Source organism: Nanorana parkeri, unplaced genomic scaffold (assembly GCF_000935625.1).
Source record: "Nanorana parkeri isolate BGI_ZX_2015 unplaced genomic scaffold, ASM93562v1 scaffold369, whole genome shotgun sequence".
In the NCBI taxonomy this organism is placed as follows: domain Eukaryota; kingdom Metazoa; phylum Chordata; class Amphibia; order Anura; family Dicroglossidae; genus Nanorana; species Nanorana parkeri.
In genome coordinates, this window is record NW_017306637.1 from 230,899 (window position 1) to 243,262 (window position 12,364).

Below are 12,364 nucleotides of genomic sequence, written 5' to 3' on the forward strand. Positions count from 1 at the left end.
CTGTATCCTCTGTAGTCTCTTCACTCTTAATAAGAGAGAGCTTGATAGAATTTGGCCAGTGGCAGGACAGTTTTGCATCAGCAAGATCAGAGATGGTCACAGCAAACTACTGGCCAATTTCTGCTGACACATGGGAGCCTTACACATAAAATGTGGATGTACTTTCCGACCAGGGATGCCACAAGTGCTGCGTACAGCCGTCCTTAGTGTCAGGGTTCCACTGTAACTTAACTGGTTTGCAGCATTCCGGCTTTGCTGCCATTTTACCCACCTGTGATTCCTCCTTTGCCTGAGCAGACTCTGTAACGTTGCTCAGTACTCCCAGACTCCCTCTTATGGCCAGACAGGAGAACATCATCTGAGAGAGCCAGATGGGAGTTTCCTGTCTCTGAGTGATGATGTCACCCCACTCACTATATAAACCACTCAGTCCAGTCTGACCTTGCCCTTGCGTGGTCTTACCTGCTAGTGCATTCCTGCTGCTCACAGTATCCTGATTCTGTGTATGATATTCTCCTCTGGTTCCTGCTCCTGGCTTGTCCCTGACAACGCTGCTTTCCTGGTTCCTGCTCCTGGCTTGTTCCTGGCAACGCTGATCTCCGTGTTCCTGACCTGGCTTGTACAACTACCCGATCCGGCTCCTGACCTTGTCTTTTTCCAGTTTATGATTTTTGCTTGCTCCTGTGGACACTGTTCTTAATAAATATTTTAACTAGCACCTTATGTTTGTCTTGTTTTCACTGTGCTCTGACACATAGACATCTATGGCTGTTCATGACTGTATGGCGGGGATAAACTGGTACTTTAAAAAAACTTGTGCGTGTGTACGAATGTAGACCCTGAAAAGTGAACACAAATTATCTATAATATGGCATTCACTTTATTTGTAAAGCACACTTGCTGAGAAGCTTCACCTATAGCTGCACTGGATTTAGTATATTCACCAGCATTTAACTACATATTTTCTTTATTGGGAGTATTCCCAATTATTGGGAAATAATTGGGAATACTCTGTGCACTTTTAAACCTATATACATTGAATACCAGATTTACTTTAAAAAAAAGTTTTTTCCCCTTTTTTTAATATAAGTGACAAATTTTAAAAGCTAAGAAGTACCAGAAATGTGGAAGAAATGAGAATTTGGCACTTCATATTGATGTTACCCTAGTATCACATAATTTTATCTGGATGTTGCTAAGTGCCTTATTTGTTTTTAAGGCTCTTCAGCAGTTACAAATTACTTCAGTTAAAAACTACTTATCCGCTACCTTTCCTGGTAGAAGGTGAAATTATTGGGGAGATGCTACAAGGCAAGGATAATTTTTCACTTTCTTTGTTTCCTGAAAAGACAACAAAACACACAATTATCCTCTATATGAGCTGTCTAATAATAAGGCTAAGAGGATGTGATCCAGGGAACTAATTGGCGCTTCACAGTGTGTGGTCTTCATTTGAAAGACAGGCTAGAAGACTGAGGGTTGGGGGTTGTGGAAGGGATACACATAAAACAGTACTGCTTCTAGTAAGCTGCATTCGCCCATGAGATACTGTACCTTATAGTGAACTATACTCAAATTTGTTCATAATTTGGTGCCCAAATGTGTCAGTACACAATAATACACCTGAAAATGAGGAATGCAAGTGTAGTCTACATCAGTCACCACTCCCTGCAGGGATTCCCCCCTTCCCCTCTCCGATCCTCCGGCGCTGACTGGAGGAACGGACGGAGGAGGGGCGGGCAGAGCCCCCTGTCAATCAGCCAGCTGAGTGGCTCTTGACAGTATTGCCGGGATCTGTCCCGGCTGTGGCGCTCTCAGTATATACTGTAGCGAGCATTAGCAATAGTTAGTATATGTCCTCCCATGACCCTAAAGAGAACTATGGGATAAAAAGGTTACCGTGTTTCCCCGAAAATAAGACAGTGTCTTATTTATTTTTTTTGCACGAAATAAGACACTAGGTCTTATTTATGCGCAACATCACAGCACATGCAGTCCATTCATTCTTCTGATCATGGTTGCAATGCTTTACTGGCTATGTGGTAGAGTGCCCCTTTATTCAGATTCAGGTGCAAGTCCCTTTACCTCAACTTCCCACAATCCTCTGAGCTCCCTTCCTCCCCTGAGCTCTTGGACATGCCCAGGGAGTATAAATCCCAGCTCTTTCCACCTTCCTGTCTGATGGGACAGCAGTGACTGGGCAAGTGAGCTGTCACCAGGTGCTGGGTCCTCCCCTGTCTTGTGCTTACTGCTGGTGGTCCGCTGGTGTGCGGGCCACCAGCAGTGAGCACAAGAGCACACAGCATCTATAGGTCTGGTAGGAAAGTTAGGGGGTACCCCCAATGTAAAATAAAAGCATGGTGTTCCACCTTAAAGTCATATCAGACCCAAAAAATAGAGACTCCTAATCCGGGCACTGGCCTGGCAGGGCAGGAAAGAGGGGGGAGGGACAAACGAGCACCCCCCTCCCTGCGCCATACCTGGCCTCATGCCCTCAATATGGGGAGGGTGCTTTGCCATTAGTAGTATAAGTTTACTATTGTGTTTGTCACCTGCCTGTTCATTAGACTGTGAATGAACATCATCGCACTGCTGAAATGTCTTCTTCTCTGCCAAGCTGTCTAAACTTCTGAACCCGTAGCTGAAACATGTGAGGATGACAACACCCCTCAGTAGAGTAGAGTCTTATTAACATGGGGATGCACTCTCATTAGTACCATGCCTGATTTTTGAAGTGGGGATGATTATAGAGGGTTGGTATAAAGATGACAGGAAATAATACCAGCTGAATTTTTACCTTGATTCCCATTTTAAGTTTGTGCACGATAACTGTACAAATGATTAAAAACATATCTAGCATTAAGCAGCAGTGAGCTCCTTGGTCCTACAGTGGCACATCCTGCTCATTGTTGACAGCCTCTGCACTCATTCTTCCTCCTCAACCCTAATTAGCACTGGCTGTTTGTAGGCTGCAAATGATTCGTTGGGGCTTTTCTTCTCGTGTATTGAGATAATATTTGCTTATCCCAGAGTTCAGCTTTAAGATTTCAGGCATTATCATTGGACACTATAGCAATATCTATAGCTCAGCATGTTGATGTTGTATCTTTTCACAGGTTATTGAACTTCCCCTTACAAACCCAGAACTGTTTTAGCGTTCGAGGATTATTCTTGCAAAGGTCTGCCTGCTTTATGGCCCACCAGGTTTGTATTGTTTTGTTTCCTCTACTAAATTTATTGGCTGAATACCCATGCATGTACCATCCACTTACATGTGGCTGTTGCAGAAGGTTATCGTTTATTACTCCTGAATGGATCTAACACATCCTTCTCTACCTTATGGGCTCATTTGCACTAGCGCTCATACTGAGGCACCTTCCAAACAGGCATTTCCAATCGGACATTTGATTAGCCCCGACTCCTTCCAGGTTCGGGAAGCCAAACCGAGTTCCATTTGGTGGACCTGATCCTGGCAGATCGGGCGTATTCTGATGTAAACGGACACATGACACGTTTACATCTGACTCTCCATAGAGCTAACATGGGTCCGGTAAGATCAGTTTTAGCATTAAAAGAAATCCCTAGATATGGCAGCTTTTCCAGGACCCAAGAGAAGTCGAAAGAACATTGAAATATAAGGGGGTTTGAGGTGATAAAGAGAAGTTGAAGACCTTGGACTTGACAGGGTTGACATGTAGGCACGAGAGACTGCTAAAGGCTGAGAGAATGTTCATGAGTTTGGGGACAGAAACCACCAGGTTAGGCAAGCAAAGAAGAACATCATCTGAAAATAAATGCAGTTTATGATGATAGCCCACCACTTCCAATCCCTTAATGTCAGATAACTTCCAGATTAAGACCAGGTTTGTATTGTTTTGTTTCCTCTACTAAATTTATTGGCTGAATACCCATGCATGTACCATCCACTTACATGTGGCTGTTGCAGAAGGTTATCGTTTATTACTCCTGAATGGATCTAACACATCCTTCTCTACCTTATGGGCTCATTTGCACTAGCGCTCATACTGAGGCACCTTCCAAACAGGCATTTCCAATCGGGTCTGCCTGTCAGTTTTTCAGGAGGTCTGATCAGAAGCTAAGGGGTCTATTCACTAAGCTGCCGTAGGCAGCCGAGTGAATGACCGACCTGAAGTGAAGTAAACCGAGTTCCATTTGGTGGACCTGATCCTGGCAGATCGGGCGTATTCTGATGTAAACGGACACATGACACGTTTACATCTGACTCTCCATAGAGCTAACATGGGTCCGGTAAGATCAGTTTTAGCATTAAAAGAAATCCCTAGATATGGCAGCTTTTCCAGGACCCAAGAGAAGTCGAAAGAACATTGAAATATAAGGGGGTTTGAGGTGATAAAGAGAAGTTGAAGACCTTGGACTTGACAGGGTTGACATGTAGGCACGAGAGACTGCTAAAGGCTGAGAGAATGTTCATGAGTTTGGGGACAGAAACCACCAGGTTAGGCAAGCAAAGAAGAACATCATCTGAAAATAAATGCAGTTTATGATGATAGCCCACCACTTCCAATCCCTTAATGTCAGATAACTTCCAGATTAAGTGAGCCAAAAGCTCTATTGCCAGGGCATATAAAATTGGAAACAAGGGGCACCCTGCCATGCATCTCTAAAGATGGGGAAAGGGTCTGACTGGTGTCCTGGGTAGTGCACTCTTGCCATTGGGTTTGATTGAATACAAATCCTTTACCCGGGTGACAAATTGGGGTTGCTACTTCAGTAAAATTGAAAACATTAAATCCCATGACAAGGAGTCAAAAGCCTTTTGGATATCCAAAGACAGAGGTAAGTTTCTAGATTTAACAACATGAAGAACGAGAAAAACGTGTCTAATGTTGTCACCAGCCTGCAGACGCACGATGAAGCCGACCTGATCGCCTCCTATGAAGGAGTTTAGGCTAGAGTTCAGGCGATTGGCTAAAAAATGTATGCCCTTTTGTCCACATTGATAAGAGAAATAGGGCAAAAGTTCAACCAGACTGTCCCCGAATTCGGCAACATGCAAATGGATGCTACAAGTGAGGAGGAAGGAAGAGTATCTACATTACGAAGCGTGTTGAAGATGCTCATTAATGAGGTACCAAGACTTCCATATATTTCTTGTGGTATTCATTGGTAAAAGCCATCTGGACCTGGTTTCTTCCCCTTTTGAGGAGCTTGATGGCCTCTGTCACTTTCAAGGGATAGATTGCTATGTCCAAAGACATCCTTTTGGGAACTGAAAGCTGGGGAATCAATAAGGAATAAAGAAATATTTGGGTTCAGGTGTTATCAAGAGCAGTTGGTTTTGAATAAAGGTCCACCAGGAGGGAGTGAAAGATCTTTAATATGGAGATAGGGTTAGAGATAAGAGCTCAACTAGGTGGAACCGGTCCTGAAGATATCTAAATTGCCTAAAATGAGAAACGTCTGCAGAGGAAGCTGCTGTCGCTGCAGGATCTTGACGGTCAGCATGGGGATGTGTAACCATATTGGAATCTCCAACCACTATAAGGAAAACACATCAAACATGTCATATATCACTTGGAATAGGTGACGGGAAAAAAAACAACCTGTCCAGAATTTGGGGCATAGTACATCACCAGAGTGATCCACATGTCCTGGAGGATCCCACTATCTATCTATCTATCTATCTATCTATCTATCTAAACTCAAGATTGTCGATAGGCTAATTCTTGAAATAAAGCAGTGACCGTAGATGTAGGTTCCAGGATAGTTTCTGGAAGGCCACGGACCCAAAGGTTAGAGCACCCCTGTCGATTTTCACAATCTTCTAGTTGTGAACACAGAATCGCATTGTCCCTTTGAAGGTGGGCAATGTCGTCCCTGTAACCTTCAATTATAGAGGCCATGTTCTGGCAGCAGGATTAGAAGACTGACATACTCTTACCAATATCTCTAATTTCTCATGTGAGTTGGTCAGAGAGCTTCTTAATCATTTTCCCAAAGGCATTATGCAACATGGCCTCGAACTGTGTGAGCAGCAAGACAAGCAAATGCAGACATGGGATCAGTGGAGTCATCCGAGTCCTGTTGTGATGAGTTAGAAGGTGAGGCAAGGGAGGTGGAGGATGTTGGTTATGTGTTTAGATGAAGCACATTTTGGAGCACGATCTCTCCTCCAATAGCTTATTTGGAGTGAAAAGTTGACACTAGGTGTCTTAAAGAGTATCTGTCACCACTAGTTTGCTATATCAATTAATTAAGTAAAAAAAAAGTAAAAAAAATAAGATTAAACAAAATAAATTTAAAAATAAAACAAATCTGTTTAAGTCCCCGCGAGCGCGCGTATAATAATGTAAAGACGTGCCTACTTATCAAAATGACGATCGCGCTACACATGTTAGGTATCACCAGGTGCACCAGAGTGAGAGCAATAAGGGCTAATATTCACTAATATCTCTAAACTGATGACTGCATGAGCTTTTAAATTGTTGCCTATGGACAATTTGGGGTACAGTATTTTGTTGCTGTTTCACAGATGCACACAATTTCTAACCTGGGCATGTTGGGTATCTATTTACTTGTTGTAACCTCAATTTGTGGGTTTGATAGAGTTGCCCTAATAACAAGTGATGTAAACATTTGCTACTGCCAACATTTTATTCTACAGGGTCTTTGCTTTCAGAAAATATATAATGTTTGGGGCATATAAGTAATTTTTAGGCCTAAAATGTAGATTATAACATGCAAAAAACACAAAAAAGGCCTTGGCAGCGACAGGGTTAAACCAGACCATCACTCTCCTCCTACTTTCCTTTGCATTGCTCCTTCCCAGGCACTCTGTTGCTCTTTCCTAGGCACTGGGTGTGAGGCTTTATCCAGCCATGCCACCTCCTGCCTCTTCATTGGTTGGCTATGCAGCTCATCACATTGGAAGACCTATTGGAATGATCACAATGGCGGACCTATTGGTATAAGCTTAGGAGGGGCAGGGTCGAAGTGCTGACCATTGTATAGTAGAGGTGAACAAACCTAGACTAGGGGGTGTCTTGTCCAGAGTGTAAGTGGATTGTTTAGTAAGAGTTAAAATAGCCACACTAATACTGTAAATCTTCAAATTCTTTTCTGTGGCCCCAGGACTACACACCTTCTACTACCATACTGGGAGGGCACAGTAAGCCTTAAAGTGTATGTAAATCAATCACTGATATCTTATTCAATGTTTAACACGTTAATGCTATGTCAAATGTAATTTTGAGTATTTTAAAATCTGCAGCTTCCATTGCAAAAATGCCTGATGATCATGCCATTAGGTGGAGGCACTTATGTTATAAGGTGACAATGCTCTATCCTTGTGTGTCATTACTGGCTTCCAAAGGAGACTAAAAGTGACCATTTCGATACATGTAATGGAAACATGGTCCACTGTTGTCACAATCTGGAAACTCTCCCTGAGAAATGTCATGCATCCATCGCTGGGGTACATGTAGACAGGAAGTGGCTGCATGGGATGAGCAGCACCAGGGGCGTAACTAGAAATCACAGGGCCCCATAGCAAAATTTTGTATGGGGCCCCGTGATTGCTAGTTATGCCACTTGCAGAGCCCACCTGATATACCAAACAGCCCACCTGAGAGTGACCCTGCAGAGCCCACCATAGACTCTCTATAGTGGGCTCTGCAGGGTCTCAGATGGGCTGCACACCTTTGACCTGTCAACGCTGTCCGCCTCCGTGGTTGCCGGGCCCCGCCTCCTCTTCCGTCCCTGGGCCCCGCCTCCTCTTCTATCGACGGGCCCCGCCTGCTCTTAGGTCGCTGGCCAGAGATTTAAGAGGAGGCGGGGTTGCTTTTAGGCGGGCCTTCACTGCGGTGGTCCGAGAACTCGATCGAACACCGGTGTAAATTCACAGCCGCTGCTGAGCTGTGTCAGTGACAGCCAGCACCCTTACATGCCATAGCGACCCAGGCGGCTCACACTGCATCAGAGCGATGCCCTGGCCGGGCCCCCCTGTGCCCGGGCCCCATAGTGGCCGCCTGGGTCGCTATGGCGATTGTTACTCCACTGAGCAGCACTAAGATGCAACAAAGGATGAAAATTAGCCCATTTAGGGTTTACATCTGCTTAAAGTGGGCCTGTAAACCTTTTCATTAAAAATACCATCAGTATGCAGCTCTGCATGCTGATATGAAATCATCTCATATTCATTAGTTAAACAAACATATTTTGCTTTTACTTACAATGATTGTTTTCCCACTTTTTGGCCTCTTTGGGCATTAGTGATGTAATGTGCCCAAGCGATGCATCCTGTGAAGGTTACATCAGCAGTGCATTGCTGGGAAATCTCATCCGTCATCTCATGAGATCTCAGGGAAAGACATTTTCCTCCCCTGAGGAGATGTGCATGGTCACATGTACCGGAGTTCCAGGAAGTAAAGGGAGATGGATTTATCTACCCTTATTAAAAATGGTCACTGTGGGAAGAATGGGAACGGAAATGAAAGTATGCAAAGAATACAAAGCCGCCAATTATCTAGAAGTATCTGTTTGTAGATTGTCATTACTAAACTTTTCTAAAGATGTCTTTGTTTTCATTTCAAAGATAAGGGTAAAGTTCTTCTTTAGGCCTGGTTGCGCGCGGATCTAGTTGCGTGATAAACGTGCAAAACGCACGTTTCCATGCAAGTCAATGGCGACTGTTCAAACCTTACCGTTGCGTTGCGCATAACCAAACGCCTGCCGCACGAAAATATGCAGCAGCTATTTTCAGGGGGATGCCGCACAGTTTTGGTCCTATAGACATCTCTTTACAGGGAGAAATGCACGATTTTAAAAGCAAAAACGCACAAAAAACTGCAAACACTAGCTGTGCACCTAGCCTAAAAGTGACACTAAATTCAGGAGTTAAATCTTAAAAATGCATTCAAGGACCTTAACTATTACCAAAAATTAATCCTTTTTGTGTATCACTCGGCTGTAAATCCTCAAGTTATCTCTGAATTGGTGCTGACACTGTCCTTCCTTCTGGAGGGTGGTTATTTTTGTCCCTTAGCCCTCATTCACACTGAGCGTTTTGTAGCGCTTTTTCTGCACACAAAAAAAACACTCAAAAAAAGCCCCCTAAAAAAAACCCATCAATTTCTATGGCCATGTTCACATCTGAGCGTGTTGACGCTTGTAGCAAAAAGCCTGTCGCTTGAAGAAAGTACATGAGCTTCTTTTTGACAGATTGTGCGTTTCTTGGCCCCAAAGACTTCAATGGAAACACTCAAAAACACACGTTGGCTGCGTTTTCCCACATTTTAATGCGCGTAAAACGCTTGATTGTCCACTAACATCAATGTGTTACAATCTGGTTGCAAAAACGCGCCACTGTATGTGCCTGTTTTACATTTGTAAAAATGTGCAAAACCTGAAAGAACATGCTACGTGCATTTCTACACGCAAAGACGCTGTCACTCAGATGTGAATGAGAGCTCAAGCTCTCTGTGTGTGTTGTAAAGTAGTCATCACTCCATGCTCACTCCTGGGATGGACTACAATCTCACGTTTAGTTTACTAATTTGTATTGAGATTGTAGTCCATCACAGGAGTGAGCTTGGAGTGGTGTCAACTTTACAACACACACAGGGACCGTGGGGAACAAAAGTAGCCGCTCTCCAGAAGGAAGGACAGTGTCAGCACCAATTCAGAGATGATTTGAGGATCTATAGCTGAGTGATGCTCCAATAACATTTTTATTAATATTTAATAAATTTGAATGCATTTTTAAGATTTAACTCCTGAGTTTATTGTCACTTTAAATGAAAACTCCACTTTCGTTAAAATATAGTTTATCAAATGGCTACACACGCCATTTAGTAAATGAATGCTCTTAAATCAGCTTTTTATTTCACTGTAGTTTTCTAAAACTGCTCAAAAAATTCAAAGCAGTATGGGAACCTGTATATGGTCTGCACACCATTGGTGTAGGGAATTCCCCCAGAAATGTTATGTCCTGCTTGTGTGTGTGATTGGCTCATAGATTTCCCCAGAAGTTTTCATACAAGTAACATTTTAGTCATCCCCTTCAATAGAAATGTCATTTTTGGTAAGATACTCCCCAAGGGTTATCTACTTCTAAAGGCATACAGACACCGCAACATTCTTCATTAGAACACTGAAAGTGCATCAAGTGGGTATAATGAGCCCTGTCCTCCCATTAAGGAATCCATTTGGAAAGGAGACGGTAAAACAAACATTTTCTTTCTTCTGAACAGAAAAAGAAAAGAATTTGTAACTACATTTGTTAAAATCCTTACAATTTACATTGCTCATCCAGAGGGCCCCTGAAGACAGTAGGGTATGTTTGGGTGACCACTAAAGCCAGGGAAGGAAAAATATGCTGCAGACTGGCTGGTTTGGTGTATTTTGTTCACATTCTTACTTTTTTTCTATGCTTTACATCCTTTTTATTTGTTGTCTTTTTTATTCCAATGTATTATTATTATTATACAGGATTTATAGAGCAGCAACAGTTTGCACAGCACTTTACAATATAAAATAGAACTTTTATAATGGAACGTGCTAAGTGAAATATTTTATGTTACTTAGTCATTTTTAAGGGTACTCCTGGAAGCACAAATGTGGAATAATTGACTGTAAATGGGCAGTAATTACATTAATCTCCAGCAGTCGTATGTCATGTGTCCCTGTTCTATGACTGTCTCCTGTCTCCATACACGACTTGGAAATCGGAGCTGGGTGGTGTTTGAAGGGCCGCCCACGGCTCGAATTTTGGCCGATTCAGTGGGAATGGGATGAAATTTGGGCCATCTGTGGCTAGTTTTAACCTTGTCCCCAACCTTCAACACTTCCCTATAGCATGTTCGTGGTCTCTGACCATCTCTTTTAACATGCCTGTAGTCTCTAAATATTTCTTGTAGCATTCCTGTAGTCTCTGAATACCTCTTGTAGCATACCTATGGTCTCTGTATGTCTCTTGTAGCATGCCTGTAGTCTCTGAATACCTCTTGTAGCATGCCTGTAGTCTCTGAATACCTCCTGTAGCATCTTAAAATCTTTTGTAGCATTCCCATAGTTTCTGACCATCTCTTGTAGCATACCTACAATCTCTGAATATCTCTTGTAGCATGCTCATAGTCTCTGAATAACTCTTGTAGCATACATATAATCTCTGAATATCTCTTGTAGCATGCACATAGTCTCTGAATATCTATTATAGCATGCACATAGTCTCTGAATATCTCATGCAGCATGCTCATAGTCTCTGAATATCTCTTGTAGCATGCACAAATTCTCTGAATATCTCTTGTAGCATGCTCATAGCCTCTAAATATATCTTGTAGCATGCTCATTGTCTCTGAATATCTCTTGTAGCATGCCTGTAGTCTCTGAATATCTCTTGTAGCATGCTCATAGTCTCTGAATATCTCTTGTAGCATGCCTGTAGTCTCTGAATATCTCTTGTAGCATGCTCATAGTCTCTGAATATCTCTTGTAGCATGCCTGTAGTCTCTGAATATCTCTTGTAGCATGCTCATAGTCTCTGAATATCTCATGCAGCATGCCTGACAGTCCCTGAATCTCCCTTGTAGCATCCCTGTTGTGTCTGGCTATCTCCTACATCATGCCAGTAGTCTCTAACCATCTTTTGTAGTATGTTTCCAGTCTCTGACAGTTTTCTGCAGCATTACATTTGCTGAATATTATACATGGCCCACTATTATGTCAGGGGCCACACTTGAGGTGCCCTGTGTCAAGTGAGTTTGCCTCCACTGCTACAAATGGTTACCTAGTATAACCCATATGAGCTAATAACTCCTATAGCTGAAATGATGGGCTGTCATATGCTACCCATCCTCAGGATCATGTAAGGGAGGGTGCCCATTTCTGTTTCAGAATTTAAAGTGCAGCTTGATATTGTATGTAGGAAATTGCGTTCTATACATTATTCTATTAAATAACAGAAGACAGGAGTATAAGAATGTTGAGGTAGAAGGAAGGACTGTACACCCTGATTATACCCAGCAATCACCGCTGCCTTTGTGCAGTACAAGTACCGGGGGAGTAATACCGCATGGATGGAACAGCCGTCCAGCCTCGCAAGCTTGTCCCTACAGCAGAGCTGTGCCTCCTCCCCAGAATAACTAAGGAGGGAGGGAGCACTATACATAGAAGAGCGCAGCTGGAGGAAGGCGTCGGCTAGAACGCGCTTTCATAGCCCAGGGAGCTGAAGGGGATGGAGTCTATCGCCCTGGAACAGCTACACACGGGGGAGGGGCGCTTATCTGCTAGAAGAGCGGCGGCTGGGTGCTGGACGTCGGACGGCAAAGCTTAGCGCTTGCGCAGTGCAATCAGCGGAGGGGGGCGGCGCCCGGCTCTCGGAACA